Source organism: Lichenostomus cassidix, chromosome 1Aa, assembly GCF_008360975.1.
Source record: "Lichenostomus cassidix isolate B80296 chromosome 1Aa, HeHo_3.0, whole genome shotgun sequence".
NCBI classification, from domain to species: domain Eukaryota; kingdom Metazoa; phylum Chordata; class Aves; order Passeriformes; family Meliphagidae; genus Lichenostomus; species Lichenostomus cassidix.
This window is the reverse complement of record NC_139480.1, coordinates 8,219,172-8,235,861: the sequence shown is the minus strand read 5'-3', so window position 1 is coordinate 8,235,861 and position 16,690 is coordinate 8,219,172. Positions and strand designations below refer to the sequence as shown.

The 16,690-nt window shown below is 35.9% G+C and overlaps 1 long non-coding RNA gene across 1 annotated transcript in view; it reads right to left on the bottom strand.

Moving 5' to 3' along the window:
• Positions 1-248: 248 nt before the first annotated feature.
• The window catches only part of LOC146443137 (uncharacterized), a 40,213-nt gene continuing 23,771 nt past the window's right edge, over positions 249-16,690 (bottom strand). Inside the window, exons 2-4 of the long non-coding RNA XR_014855942.1 lie at positions 7,214-7,320; positions 5,627-5,750; positions 249-473 (exon numbers count right to left, since the gene is read on the bottom strand). This is a non-coding gene — a long non-coding RNA (uncharacterized LOC146443137). The remainder of the gene's footprint in view (positions 474-5,626; positions 5,751-7,213; positions 7,321-16,690) is intronic.

Genomic DNA, 16,690 nt, shown 5'->3' with positions numbered 1-16,690 from the left:
GAGACATTGTAACCTTTAAAGTGAGACAGAATTTAATTAAGAAAATTAACACAGACTTCTGAGAGACTGCAATTTTCTGAATCTCATTCAGTTCTGTCAAGCAAAAGTTGTATTCCTTTATAATAAGAAACAGTAAGTGCCTACTTTCTCATCAAAAGTTAGTGATACCATCAAGAGGTAAAGGAAGAGGAATGAAGTTTGTGAATTTGACTTTTTACAATTATCCATTTTTAATTTATATAGCACTAGAGTCAGATTTGAGAAATGTGAGAAAAGATTAAATTTTGGAACTTTATTTTTTTAATCTTGGAAACAGCAATAGTAAACACATCAAAAAAATACTCGTTCCAATTAAAATTGGAAACCATGGGGTGAGAGGGTTTCACTATCTCCATTTCAAAGGTGAGGAAAATTAAATGCAGTCAGGAGTGTGAATCAATTGCCAGGGTAAAAACCTCTTTCAAGCGCTGCACCTGAAAAAAAAAAGAATTCTGATTTTAGATTCTGAACTTTATTAGCTTCTTAATCTCCATCTTAGAAAAACAAATGTGAATTTATGCATTTTAAAATTTTACTACTGAACCATTCTGCTCCTGATACATTTTGGGTGCTGAATAGGGGAGAAATGTTGACAATAAGGGTAGAAACTGGATTTTCACAGCCTTCAGTCTTTTAGTTCATCAATGAGGCTGCACTGACTACAGAGTGAACTTAGCCACATGTGGAGACACCCCTGAGAAATATGAGATGTCTCCAGTTAAGTGTCTAAATCAAGAACCGAATTCCACTCCAAATGATTATATGCACAATTTATAGGGTTTTTTGTGCACCATAGAAAAATTTAATCTTTTGTGCATTTCCATGTAGACTTCTAATTCATGTGGACAAGGACATAATCTCATTTTGAGAAGAACAGCTCAGCTGCCTCTGTCTCAGGAAGCTGACACTGTTCTCTGCTTCTAATTAATCTTATTCCGTCAGTTCATCCCAGCAGCTGGAAAGGGTTTTCCTTCCGAAGACTGAAGCAGCAAGGCTTCCCTAATGTGACAATACTGGATCCTTGCAGCTGGTAGGCAGTGATGGCACGTGTCACCCACACTCCAGCATCTCATTGACCCATCCAGCCTTGCCATGCAAGTATCTCCTCCTTCTCTTGAGAGCACCAAGCAGAAAAACTCTATTCCACACTTGGAGAACTGCTTCACCCCACAAAGCAGAAAAGGGTTACTGTAGGAACTACTTGTATCATTTATTCCTTGTGAGTCCATCTGCAGTTAATTTTAGTTCCTATTGAGCATCTTCTCATTATAGTGCAATATAAACATTAAGGAACAATGGGAATTTTGGCTCTGCAACTGCATTTCTGCAGAGACACTGAGACTGTTACATTTTTCATCTCCATAAGGCTGAGGCTGTTATTTCCAACACTGAATGCTTTGTTTGATAACATCTTAAAAATGTTATTGATCCTGAAGCTTTAATGTGGAACATTTGTTAGCTTAATGCTCTGCCATTCTCTCTGCTGTTCACAGAGATGTAACTGTTAAGGAGGGTCTCTATTACAGGTTTATCACAGTAATTTATTTGAAGACTGATGTTTCAAGAATGTGAGCAAGTCCTGTAGAATATACTAACCATGCTTCATTTGCTTTGATTGTTGACTCCTTTGTCCCATCACAGGATCAGAGCACAAATATGCAGCTGTTCTTTGAACTTTTCTATGTTCTGCACCACCATATTTATGGCAGCAGTAAAACACTGAGAATCAGCTGAGGGCTGGGCCAGCACACCCTTTTAAGAAGCAGGGTTTTTCCAATAGGCCCAAAGTATCATTTTCATAAGGGCACCATTGACCATTTGTCTTCTTTTTGGGGACAGTGTTGAGAACTTAGAGTTAGTTCTTCAATATAAAACAAATATATATTTTGGTGTTAGGATTTCTGCGAATGTAAACTTCAGACCCCATGTTGATTTCAGCTAAATTCTGAATGAGCAGTAATACTTCTTTCCAAAGTTTCACTGAATTTTCAATGCCAATCGTCAGTTCCAGTTGCTGGCAGGTAGAAACATAGACATGCCTACCAAGATTTTAACAGGAAATAAAGGGAAAGGGAATATCATTTTTTGTGTGTCTTCTTTTCTTTTCTGTTAGATTATTGGGTAGCTAATTTCAACTCTGATGATTAAAGAAGTTCACTAATATTCCTCTCCTCTTTTTTCATGACTCAAGAGTTTGTTTATCCAGCTGCTTTGAGTAAGAGTGCAGCCTGAAAAGGAAAATTTTCTGAGAGTGGTCCTGATCCACAGGGGGATGAAAGAAAATGCTTCAAAGCTGTTCTTTTTCCCCCCTCTTCTTTTCTTTCTTTCTTTTATCCTTTTTTTTCTCTCTCTCTTTTGAATGTTTGCTTGTTTCTCCACGTTGCTCTGACTTGCACTTACAAGGAAAAGCAGCATGAGATCCTGGATCTACAATACTTAATAGACCTCTTTGACCTCTTGGCCAAAGTTCTAAATGGGGATATGATGTGCTGAGACTGAATTTCTACCCTGAATTGGTAACAGTGTCACCTGTTTGCCATATATACACCACAACTTATTTTCTATGAAAAATTTGTTTTATGAGAGAGATATAATGACTTTTTTCTTGAAAATTAAATAGACTTTTCACAATATGTTGGGACTAAATACATCTTTATTAATGACTGCTCTGCAAATTCCTAAAGCTATTTTGAATCAAAAGAACTTCTCTGAATATTTCACCTTAAAATTATATTTTAACACGTGTTTTGTCCTAACTAGTTCAGCATTTTTCTTCAATACTGTTAATTTGTTTACAAATGTATTATTTCCTTCTCTTTCATAGATTGCTGCAAGTTGAAGTATCTATAAATTCTGTAGACTGTTGGCAGCCAGATTCTCCTTCTTTTTACTGAGTTGCAAATAAACAGAATTTATGATTAAATTGGGAAATATTTTCCAATGCAGATGAATAAGACAAAATCTCAAGTAATCCTCAATAATTTTGGACTTCAATAGACCATTGTACTGCTATGTCCATCTGTTCAGAATATTTTACACTTTATGGTCTAAAGCAAGATGCTCATACCCGTGAAAGCAAAAGAGCTTGTCAGGCATTAAGAGGTCAGCAATCTGCTGAGAAAGAAAAGCAGGATGTCAACGTCTTTAATAATGATCTTGAAGACCGTAGCATATTTGAAATGTGCTTTGTTAAATAAAAGGATGGCTTTCTAAATCATGACAACTACCAGCTGAAGAGTTCAGTAAGAAACCCACTGAAGTATGAGCCATGGCTGGTGCAAACTAGACACACACAGAGGGAAGAGTGGAATAACTTTTCCATCTTAGAAATTTTTCAAGTGATTTATTTGCTTCAAATGCAGGTACTGAAAAGCCATGATACAAGGTACCCTTGAGAAAATTAATAGGCATGGTCCTAGAGTGATATACATCTTTCTCTTCACTTTATATACAAAGGCACTGTTTTCTTCTGGTATTGAAATTTGTCTTTTTTATAAATTGTACACCAAAAAAAATCATGTTGTCAATAAATATTTTCTCTGACTATAATGGGTTTTATGAGTAGAAAAGCTTAAAAACACATTTACTATAATTCATTCTGTTTCTCTAGGAGTTACTTCACAGACCAAATAACTTGGTAATCAATTCTTCAGACTGTGTCTACTGCTCTCATTTAGATTCCTGAAAGATGCCTGTAAGAAACCTTGTTAATAAGGTTAATTGACAGAATGTTCAAAAGAGAAGCTATTTCACCATTCTCAATTGCTCAAAAGGCACCTAGAAGTCAAACTTTTCAGAGATTCCCTAACAGGAATGTACAAAGCAGACTTTTTTTCTGACGCAAAAACCTCAAACTAAGTTTCAGCCCAAGAATCTTTATAACTCCAGAAGATATGAGAATAAGAGAGACCCCAAGTTGACTTTTCCATCACAGATCATGCTGGCAGAGCAGAGAGTTTAAAATACAACCCACAAAACCCCTCAGCCTGTCCTTTAACATGTAATCTGAGCAAGCTTGACCAGGAGCCACCAAGAAACAGAGAACATGGGACATCATTTCATTGACTGAGGAGCCATTTCTGGCCTTGTGTAGTTTCCTTTGTGCTTCCTGAAGCATGTCAAGGCAGCAGATATTAGCTATAAATCCATTCAGATTGCTAATAGTTCAGATTCTGCAACAGGCATAGATCTGACAGAAGCAGCCCCTGAGCAGGTTTTATTTCTTAATGTCTCTAGCCACAGTCCAGGCTGGCTGAGCTCAGCTGGCATCCTGCATGCTGCAGGTTCTTGCCAAATGATCCACAGCTTTACTGCTTCTGGTGTTGGATCTTGGGCACAGAAATGGGGAACTGACAGCTCCACTGAGCATCAGAGAAATGACAGGCTGGAATGTGTTTACTTCTGTTAATAACAAAATATCCTGGATGTGTAAGTCCAAATGGACTTTTCAACACCCAGGCAGATGCCAAAATACTGATTCATAGATGGTAAGTGGATGCTAAATTATCATATCTCTGCTTAGAAATAGAACTTACAATTTGGCAACAAAAAGAAAAAAAGAAATCATCTATTTGGATAAATGCTGCCAGTGGAGCTCAGCTAAATTTCAAAATGCAAGATCATAGGATTTACAACTAACCATTGCAACTGCACCATTCCAAATTTTAAATAGCATTAATTCAATGTTTTGGTTATTACCTTGATTGGAAATGAAAGTCTATATTGTTGAAGAAAAAGTACAATAATGGAAAATTAAACTAATGTTCCCATTGGGGCAATATCTGTTGACTACTAATTCAGACCCAGTTTGGCTCCAGGCATCAGTGTTTGGACAGCACTGCCTGCATAGTGTCAGTCACACATTCAAAACAGAAAAGAAAGAAGAAAATTGGGTATGAAAATTGGCATGTTTAAGCCAGTGACTTGGAATGCTGAATTTTGGGTTGATGCAACACCAAATTGACTATTTTCAAGCCCAGAGAACACCTAACCAACAGACAGCTGTGAATGATTTGCTCTACCCTTAACCATTAAGTTCAACGTGGTGTGCCAAGAATCTGAATTATGAGGCAAAGGGAACAGGCTTCCAGTAATGATGTGTCACACACAAAAGAGAAGAAAAATAATGGCAAATCAATGATTATCTCCAGTCAAGGAGTTTTCAGTAACATAGGATGACAATTATTGGTGCATGAATTCAATCCAAACCCATGTGTTGGCCTTGCTTCAGCCTGCAAACTACAACCTACTTTATGGTAGAAGGCATCCTGCTGGAACAGAATATTTTACAATTTCTCAACTTCCATTTCCCATAAATTGTCTTTTCTAATTGATGCAATAATATACTTCACTTGCTGGCATGATTAGCTCAGCTACAGAGATGCTACTTACCCTTGCAAAAAAATCTGAAACAGTCATGAATGAATTAGGGTAAGATATTCTGATTTAAGAAGAATCAGAGGAAGCAGAGAGGTAATATTTAAGCTTATTTAAGTCTAAATTTTTAAAATATATTTTTCTTTCTGTGCTCTCCTGTCCTTTTAGCATGGCACTTTGACAATACTGTAATGAAATATTCTGGTCTTACCTGCAGCATTAAGCAAACCAAGAGCCATTTTCTGACCAATTGACTTTATTGTCTCTACACAGATTTCATAGTGTTGCTTGGGTAACGGAGCAGAAGAAAGATGCTGGGAAAGAACAGCAGGTATCTAGATAGAAAAGAATAAAAATTAACTGAATTATGCCTCTGTGGGGCATCAGACCTCAGTTGATACCAACCTACAGAACTGCACAATGGTTACTTGCCAGGAAGAAATGAACAATTTAATCAAGTAACAACTGAATTACAATTACAAAAACTACATTGTTGGTTCTGATGTAAAATCATGAGATTCTAGGAGACAATCTTGATTTTAAAAAATTTGTATGCTCAGAAAACTATTTAGATGAAGGATTACCCACAGTGGTTTGGAAATTCTGAAGAATTATTACGTAGCCAGAACCTGACTAAAAAAAAAAATAAAATTTGGTTTTAAAATTTAAAAATTAAAAATTTTTAAAAATAGCAGAAGTTCAAAAGAAGACACAAAACACATTTTCCATTTTTTTTAGGAAAAAGCAATGTTAATTTTGGACTATTTCTGAAGTACTCTTTCTCTTGCACAAATTGTGAGCTCCCATGAACTGCAATGAAATGAGATTAAGAGTTCAGGCAAGAAATTTCTAGAAGCAAAATACACTACACTCACATATTTCTAGCCTTAGTTTGGAGCTGCAAAAGGCTACAAAAATGCTATCTGCAGATATTGCAACAAACTTGTTTTAAAATTTACTTTTAAAACAGGGTTACTTTACCTATGGATATTACTTTTTACCCTAACAAGGCACATATCCCCCTGGATTATACACTTGCAACAAACTTAGCTGTCAAATTCTGTTCAATTATATACACTGAACTATTTTCCAGGCCTTACTTGCCTCATTTGTTTTGAAATTAAAAAATGAAAGCAATAATGCTTCAAAGAAATTCCTAATGTAATACTTCAAAAGCAGTATTTTTTTTTTCTCCTTCCTTTTTAAAATGAATCTTCATCAGAATCAAGGTTTTCCTGGAGAAAGTTCTATCTGTTCAATCATACTCTTTTCAATGAGCTTTGTGAAACAATAAGACTATTAATGATAATAATATTTTTTTAAGTAAACAATCTGTAAAGAAAATAATTTTATAGCTGAATGATTTATGCCACTTTAATTTTGTAAAAATGGAAATGTAAAAACTGAAGTTTGTAAAAATGGAAATGTAAAAATTGTAGTTTAGGACTACAATTAGAACTATTTCAGAGAAGAAGGGACAGAGTATTTTTTGTTGTTGTTGTTTCCATATGAAAACTTTCACAAAACATGTGTTCCATTTCTAAATTATTCATCTTTTTTCTTTCCAGATATACACAGGCTTATAGAGTAATAAATAAATTCCAGAGTAATTATTTTCCAGAAAGATTTTCTAAAGAATTTATTAATGGATTTAATGTGTTTGGATCTGCAAAGCAATAATATCAAAAAATGCTTCTGTCAAACTAGTTCACAAATATTCTAAATCCCTCCTCAGTTTCTCTACAGTTCATAACTGAGCAGTGTCACTGCAAATGCAAACCACCACCAACAATCCTACCTTTATACAGCATTTTTCATCTGGAGGGATTCTGAACAACTTTGCTTTTATTACTTCAATGCAAAGGTCATTCATTTCCAAATGACAGTTCCTTTAAATTCTCCTTCCTGTGATGCAAAGACACAGACATGAGAGATTCAGTGAGCTTTCAGGCTAAGCAATATTGCTCTACACTTTCCCTTTATGATTTGGGGTGATTTCCCTCCCCCACCCCCTGCCCAGCCATGAAAGGATGTAAAGTCAGGATTGTAGTGCTTAGTCCCTAGAGTCACATTTGATTAAAAATGCAGGAACTAATGTGCCATTGGCCTGCTATGGTCTTAGCATATAGTTTATTATCCAGTTTATAAGAAACATGTTATTCATATAAGTGGCATTATTAGAACCATAAATTATTGTATAAGCATAGATCTCTATTTGTAACTGCTGTGGCTTTCATTAGAAATGGCTAAAAAAGTACTCCAATCAGTTGTCCTAGGAATGATCTATATTAATGTCCATGTCTTCTGTCTGTCATCTGGAATTTTTTGGCTTTCTAGGGAAAATTAAGTACTATATGAAAAGGCAAGTGGAAATAAAGTACGAAAGGAAACTGTTCAGTTCATTTTTGGCATTCCAGTACAACTTGGAAAATTGGAGATTGATAAAGGCCTTAAAAAGAAAAAACTGCAAAGATATCTCAGTACCATCAAGTTTCACGTTCATTTTCAATCTTACAATTTTACTAATCTTAATAAGTGCTTAGGAGCATTTGTTGCCTTGTCAAAACTAGCATAAAAAAAAAAGGCAATCTTGCAATAGGGTGTTATTACACTCTATTATTTTGTGCTGTAACTACAGCTGTTTTGATAGGTCCATCCAGCTTTTTTGTTTGTTTTTTGGGGGTTTTTTTTGGTTCTTTTAGTGAGGGATGTTGAGGGATTGGGTAGGATCCCCTTTAAAGGTAAAAACAAAAGCAATGAAATATGAATGTGTTTAAGGTTAGGGTTAAGTTTCCAGTTCAGCCAACTGGAACTACACACCTAGAGTTTTAGATAATTTTAATGAATCCTGAATACACATATTTCAAATATATGCTATTTGTTTGAATTTTTTGCTGTCCTAGGCTTTCATACTCAGAGAAGGACTAAAAACCATATTGCAAACACAGTTGTATTGTGTAGCAAAAAGATCACTATAATCTTACCACTGCACCAATTTTTAAAATTATCTGTAGCATGATTAGAATCAGAAAAGATCATAGAGAAAAGCCATGCCTTCTCTCCAAAAGGCATCAATACCTTCAGCCAAGGCCAAAAGGGCAGAGCCTTGAAATCACACAGTGATATATTCCTATACCTACAGCATTTGTGTCAGAACAGGTGGGATAACCAAGCAGTGCTGAAACTTGCTGATGCCCTGGGAGTGCAGGAGCACTTCTGACCTCAACAGAAAAGATCCATTTTTTCAATGGATTATGAGTTCTCTTTCCTTTCTATCCCTGTAAACCAGACATTTAACGTCAATACAGATATTTTATACTCATCTTGTAGGAATCAAAAAGCAACTTTATTCCTAAAAATACATTAGTTTTGTTTTCTGGTTGACATAAGCAAAGTTGTTCTTTTAACACAAAATTAAGACCTTTTTCTCTGATTTTACATTGTTAAAGGGAGCAAGTGAATGGATAATGGAATTATATGCTGTTCATGTGTTTTTGTAGGACTGAAGCATGACAGAAGTGTTTCTGTTAACACCTCTGTCAGTGGCCTTACCTTCACTTCCCCTTATTGCCTTATCAGTGGAAGCTGTAAGGAACACCCAACAGAAGGTGGCAAAGCAGAATAAATTAAACACATTCATACATATTTCTCTTAAATTGATCTCATATGACACTAAGACAAGGAACTATTATCCTTCAGACATTATAATGCACATTTCCTGAGGTTCATCCATAAGATCACTGTGCGAGGGTTTTTCTGTCTTTCAGACACCAGCATGATGCCTGTGGAAGTCACAGACTCTCAGACACTTCAACAGCACTGGCTGACCATAGGATGTGCTGTGATGTTAATTCCTTTGCAAATGGATGGACTTGCTCTTTTGTGTAGACATAATGAAGTCTTGCATGCCACACAGTTATACAACCTCCAATAATTTTTCTTTAGAAAATACATGATACATACCACACTTTTGGGGGTTGCTTTTGATTTGTTGGTTTTTTCTTTTCAAATTCCCTGACAGTGAAGGAAGGGAAAGTTTTAAAGCACTTCTGAATGTGGAATGTGACCTTAGGATGTTAATTTAGTTATTAAATTAAGGACATTCTGGAATTCTTTTTTTATGCAGAGACTGAGTGACCCATAAAAGCTTTTATCTGTGTTCATCCATGTTCCCCACCAAACAGGCTGGTTCTATGCAAACTATTGAAATTTGTCCACAAGAAGTTCCAGCTTCTGATCATGCCTGGAAATCCTCTGAGTGGACAACTGACACCTTCCAAAATAATCTCAGGAAATATTCTAAGAGCTTGAAAATGGAGACTATCATGTTCAACTGTCTAAGAATGTTTCTGCATATTACCTAAATTATTACTATAACATAGCCAAACAAAGAATTCTTTTAGAAGAGACAACAGTAGAGGATTAGTAGACTAGACTGTGTTTTTCTTTTTTAAGCAACATACTTTTTCAGCCACTTAGAGAAATTTATAGGCACAGTTCTGTCACTAAAACTCCAGCAAAGTGGTTCCAACTCTGCACCAGCGTAGGTTACAACAGGATTGGATCCCAAGTTTTTCAAACATTTGACACAGGGCTTACTTTTATGAGGACCTATAAAAAAACCACGTAAAGTAAACTGTATCATCCCCTTCATCCCTGTGGGCAGATAAGATTAAGTCCACACGGATTTCTGCAGTGAAATTGTGGAGGAAGAGAGTATAAACTTTCAGGGTTGTGTCTCTAAATTTGAAAAAAAAATCGTTCTATATTATTTTCAAGGGTTTCACAGGAGGATTCATGAGCAAGAATGGAGCCTGTGTGTTGCCTGTTCTCCATGACATTGCTGTACAACTTTGTAACCATAAGAGGGAAAAAAGGGAATGTATGTAGGGCTGAGTTATAGCTTCTATACTGGAGGGAAAAAAATCAGTTTCAACTTTTTCTGCTGACATTTCTTCATAGTTGAAATACAGAGAGAAAAACAGGTTTCCTGTATTTCACGTAGACACCAAAGTCAGCAGACTTTCATACACAATCTGAATACCTCCCCAATAAGAGGAATTGATGCTGAAGTGCTAAAATAGGCTGCAAAAATACCAATTGCAAATTTAATACCTATGTGAGACCAGTTCTTTGAACTCTGAAGGCTCTGTCTGGGGTAACTCTTTTGAGCTGTTTACCTCAGCTCATCCATACAGGACATTCAGATGTTCGCTGAAGCACAAAACAGGACTGTGAGATAATTCATCTGCTGCACAGCATTTAGGGTACTTATCCTAGAGATGTGATATACAGTCCCCTGATTTAGAGAACATCCAAGTAGTTTACACAAAATGAAATAATTTAAACAGAAAAGACCTAAAACAGCTCAATCTCAGATATAAAACACAATGACTGAGAACATTCTCAGATTTAAAATTTCTGAAGCAGAGCAGGATGTTGAACCTATGTTCTTCCATAAGCATAGGGAAATGCCATGAATATGACTTATTTTGTAACATGGAAGTATTGTTATTTTGTGAGTGTTGTGTCAGTCCACCAACTATTTTTCTTTTGTAAAATATACTCAAAGGAGTTTCCTTTTTGTTTCAAATTAGATTTTTTTTTTTGGTCCAAGTACAGAATCTGAGCCAGAAGTTGTTTGGTTTGGTGATAGCAATGAAAAATTCACACTACTTCACTCCAGAAGGATTCCTTTTCAAGTTTTATGGATGTACTGGAAAAATAATTAAACACACAGCTCTGATGTGAACAAATATTTGACAATGGCATGGGAGTAGTCCATGTGGAGTGTGTTAGGATTCATAATACTAACAGCAGAAGCATGCCAGCTTTGTAGCAGTTGACTTTTTATGTGAGAGTGATTACAGCTGGAAGCATACTAAAAATTAACAACACATAACTACATAACATTAGCAGGAATTGCAGAACTGAACTGAGTCACAATAAAAACACAGAAGTTGTATTTCAGTATTACTTTAAGACTGTATAACCATATGTTTTTCTTGTTGAAATACAGTTTGGGTATATTTTAATGTTTTTATCAACATGACAAATCTATTTAAAAGTATGGCTGCTGTAGTATTTCTGTTGTGCAAAGCTCTTGTTCACATCCAGAAGTGAATTATGCCCACTGACATGCAGTGATCTATGCACTGGACATTCAGCGCATAAAGTCCACTCTTCATGTACCCTTCCCAGTCAGTCCTGCCTTATCAAGCTGAAAGACGCAGCAGGAAATTGAGTGAGAAAGAGAAATAAGAAGTGAGAGAAATGAGAGCACAAAGAAACAAAATCACTTTCTACTTTGCTGCTGTGAAGAGTAGGTGTGAAACTCATGCATGCTTCCCTGGAGCCTGAGTGCCCCTCAGCATCTGAATAACTTTACACAAGAGCAGAAGAGAAAACCAACAATATTACAACTACATTAGATCATTCTTCTTGGTAGATTTTTTGAATTCTTTTTTTTCCATAGAAGCACAGCTCTAAGGCATAGGAAACTTAGCAGTCCTGTCCATGGAGACCAAATTCAATAGATGTATTGAGCTTCTCTGCAGAAAACAGAGCAGCAACTCCCACACATCCTGCAGGAAAGTGAGTGAGATGTTGGCAAAGCCAGGTGAGGGGGCTTGTGAAAAGTAGTTTCTCTGACAAGTAGCAGAACTGTATGTGGGATAGGAAGGAACTTATCACCACCCATTTGTATCTTATTAAGTACCCTTTTTATCTTTTTTTTTTCCTTTGTTTTTTGAATGAAGACTTCTAGTAAACAGCATTACTTGTAGCAATCTAAAATTATCAATCCATGATTACATTACCATTATTCTGACAGATCACTTTGACAAGTGGTGTATTTCTGGAGTTGCTGGAACAGATAGGGAATGTGTAGGAGGCAAAGACTGAAAAAAAGAAACTGTTCAGAGGGGATTATGAAGGTTAATGCAAAGAATATGCTTGTAAGGGTATTAGAATTGGTGCACCAGATTCACAGCTCATTGAGGTCTCACAACATTCCTCTGTGCAGTGTCAGTGGGAACAAAGATACTGACATGAAAACCCAAAGCCCAGAGAAGAAAAGAAGTTTACTAATTATTTTCACTCTGGTGTCTAAGGTTCATTCTATAGGTAATAGTACAGTGAGGATACTTATGTTTTTCTTAGCATAGTGTTCTCTGAATGCTTAAGTTTCTTCTTGTGTATAATACTAAAATCATGTAATAATCAGTGTGCTTATAAAATATTCTGCTGATAACTTCTTCTCTATCACTGCTTTCAGATCTGGTGTTATTCTGTTTAGATCAGTGAGTGCCTTCTCTGTTTGAACTTAGTCCTACAAAACATTTTCCTACTTCAATTTCCATGCAGAAATTCAGTGTAACATCCTTCCATTTAATTCAGAATATGGTTTTGACCCTTTTATACAGTTGTGACTCCGTCAAGCTAATTTTAATTTAGACCAATTTCAACCACCTCTTATTAGGACAGAAGACCAAACTCCCATTTCCTTGGCTTTATGTTCTTTTCTGTGCACTTTTGCCATTCCTTACTAACAGCTTAATTTGCTGATAATAGTAATTTATAGGCAAGAATAACTATTTCACTGAACATTAATGAAGGAGATGACACAGGAGACTTAAGCATCTATTAGAGAGACACATTCCTAGAAAAATTAAAATCCCCCCTTAATTTACTATTATTATAACTCCTTCCATTTGTATCATTGAAATTAATTCCCAGGCAGTAATGTTTTACAGGCGTAGCATTGCTGTCTAAAATGATATCACCACACACATTTTTTCAATTTGGGTGGCAGACATGCTACTGGAGGTTTGGGGAAAGCCACACTGCCTGATATTAGTGCTTGTTTTCTATTCAACACAGCATGAAAGATCTGGCACGTGTTTTGTGCTTCTGACTTGATGCATATTTTCTGTATTTTCTGGAGTGTCTAAAACAAAAATAATAGTAAATTCAAGTGGTTTTCATCATGATCCTAAATCATTCACATGTGTGACTAAGTCTAGGTGCCACAGAGTTACACCTCATTTAGCTGTTGCTCATTCAGCAGGAGCTGAATCATTTTAAACTGGATTTCACAGAATCACAGAAGATGCTGAGTTGGAAGGTACCCATCAGGATCACTGAGTCCCACTCTTGCCCCTGTCCCTCTGCTTTCCCTCCTGGGGATGTTAAAGACCACCATCAAGTCTCCACTCATTTCCTCCAGGCTGAACAAACCAAGTGATCTCAGCTGCTCTTCCTAAAGCTTTTCCTCCAGACCCTTCACTATCCTCATGGCCCTCCTTTGGATGCTCTCTAATAGCTTAATTACCAACTTTACTGTGAAATTCTATATTAAAATATATTTAAAAGAGTTTCTTATTCCTTTCAGCAATTTCATTTCCTAATTTACTGTCTCAAATGAAACCAATTTAGTTAAGAGTTAAAACTTATGAAAAATATCTACATAAGGGACTTGAACCAATTTGAAAGAAATCTTTAAAAGCTGAGCTAGAAAAGAAGGACTCATTTAAATTCTAGTACCAGAGTCAGTCCCTTTGAAAGCAATAGCATGAGTGAGCAATTGGTAGTCAGTTAGGTTTATTTGACTTCACATGTTGTTTCCCAGGCTTCAGTAGTTAACAATTTGGCTTAAAAGCTTCATTACCTGGAGGATCACATCAATTTTCTCATTACTGAGCCTTCAGAACCAAGATGCAGCTCACAAGCAGTGAGGGAAATTCTCAAAGCTCTCCCTTACACTATCCAACTCACCAATCATTTTAGGGCCAATGCCTACTTAGCCATTAAAGTGAAATTTTTGTAAGCCCTTAGAGCAGTAATAGTAGAAAACTTATGTGTTCATAAGGGATTTTGAATATTAGAGAAATAAGGCTATATGGGAACTTTAACCCACTTGGTACTGATTTGAGGAAAAGGGAAATCAGGACTGTGTTCAGTATAAGACTTTAGTGAGTGTGTATCAGCAGATCAACTTTGAGCATAAGGAAAAGCAACATAAACCAATGAAGTTTGCATTATGTTGACTTTATGTAATCAGTAGTTAACTAAGAAGATGACAGGTCATGAACCAATATGGGAAAAATTGTGTTCCATTGATATTTATGTCTCTACAGAACAAAATAAAAGTTTTAAAAACCTACACCCTTAAGTTTCATCTTCTTTTTTAGCCCCTGCATTTTCAGGCAAGACTGGTTGTGAAAAGCCTACTTTTAGAGAGCATTCTGGAATTTACTGTAAAATTCTACATGGTTAGAATAACTTTTAATAGTTGAGTGCTTAGGCATCTATTCACCTTGTTATCTCATCAGCTAATTAAGCCACCTTCTAGGACCAAATGCTAAGCTGGACAGTAATGTGAGAAGCAGACACAGAAATTTATTAAAAAAGGATTTACAAAGAAAAGGAAAAATATCAGGTTTTTAACCTAAAAAGGGCCACAGAACCTGCCACTGTTTTTCCAATCTGACTAAATAGCACATCAGGGACAGCATTTCAGGCAAACAGTTTATCTGAAAGAGCAGTTCCCTGATTAAACCAGCAATGATAAATCACAGGGTATTCTCCAGTGCAATGCACTGTTTTAGCCATACAAAAATGAAAGAAAAGGATATGAAATGCTAGGCCTTAGAGACTCTATATGGTGAAAGGGAATTTTGAAGTCTACAGAGAATGGCTCATGTGTGAAAATATTTAATTTCTTTCTCCTTTTCTTTTGTTTTAATGATCTCAAGGTGGTTTGTGCTTTTCATAGTTTTAACCCACTCCCCAGAAGTAAGGAGTGATATTAGAGGAAAATTACTAGGTGTGATCTTTATTAAAGCTATACTATGACAACAACTTATTTTTATTAACTACATTTAATTTTTAATAACAATGTAAAATCTACAGTTTAATACCACCAGTATTATTAAACTAGGGAATACAGAATTTAAAACTGAAGAAGCGAGGTTATCTTAATTTGATCCTTCAAGTACTGTTTATTCATGTATGTATTTGTCAGTCTTTACCCTATATTTATTTGAATTGTTTTCTTATATAGTTATCTGTGGATTTCCTGTAGGTTTTTGTTTTTAGCAGGAAATTCACCTCATGTATTGCTCAGAATAGGCATCACCCAATTAGTAGTTACTTTTTTACAGTTAAACTTGTGTCTCTGGGCCTCACTAAAACACATCATCACCTCATGCACTATCTTTTACCTTGAAGGTAGAACTTTGTAGACCTTCTCTGGTGCAGGAATTTGGAGGTTATGAAGAGGCATGAAGCTGTTTTTAAAGGATACAGACAGATCTTCAGTGACCCAAGGAAAGAAAACATCCAACACTGGAATTTTGTCCTAAGAAGAACATAATGAGTGCACTGTGATGAGCAGGTCAACAAAAGGATGTTGTGCTTTCCCTTGGAGCCAAGACAGAAGATGCAATCACAAGATGGAATTACTCCAGTTTGCTTTGGAGGTAGTCAGGAAAAGGTCTTGCAGCTTAAAGTGGTCCTAAAAACATGATCATGGCTACAACTGATAGCACAATATGTGACTAATTGCAAAAGACTCTAGAGACCTCCAAGGGGATTGAAGGAAAAAAACATTAAAGCATTTCCCAGAGATTCATCCCATGTCATGAGCAGAAGCAGTCAAGGGTCAGAACAAGCTATAACCTCCTTGTACAGCAAAAGAAGGATGTGCCCTTGTTAGAGCTTCCTGGAATCAATCTTCCATGAATGGTATGGCTAAAATAGCCATGAGGGATAAACATAAGAAGAAAGGGAACTGGTGAAAAAATATACCTATACACCTATACAGTTAGAACTATACCATGAAATAAGGATCCTGCACCATCAAGCCTCAGATGGACATAAAGGAGAAACTATTTCATTTCTGTCAGGGTAATAAACAAGGGAAAATCGAATTTCTCATGGCTGAGATGAGTTTGACCTACTTCGAAATTACTGAATTTGGGTTTTAATGTCTCACTCGTTCCTAAATGAAATTATGCTACAAGATTCATATTACTGGAGTCTTTCCATTGATCATTATAACCTATATAGGAAGAAATCAGTGGGGAAAAAAGGAAAGGGAAGATAGAAGATGTCTAAAATAATTTTAACTGTTTCTAAGTTACCAGAATTATGAAACAAGTAAACTTTAGCAATTAGGAGTTACTGTGGTAATGAATAAAGCAGTAAATGTGTGGCTACAGATCACCAAATAACACTAAACAATGGGATAAGCAACCTTTTAAAAACCAATATA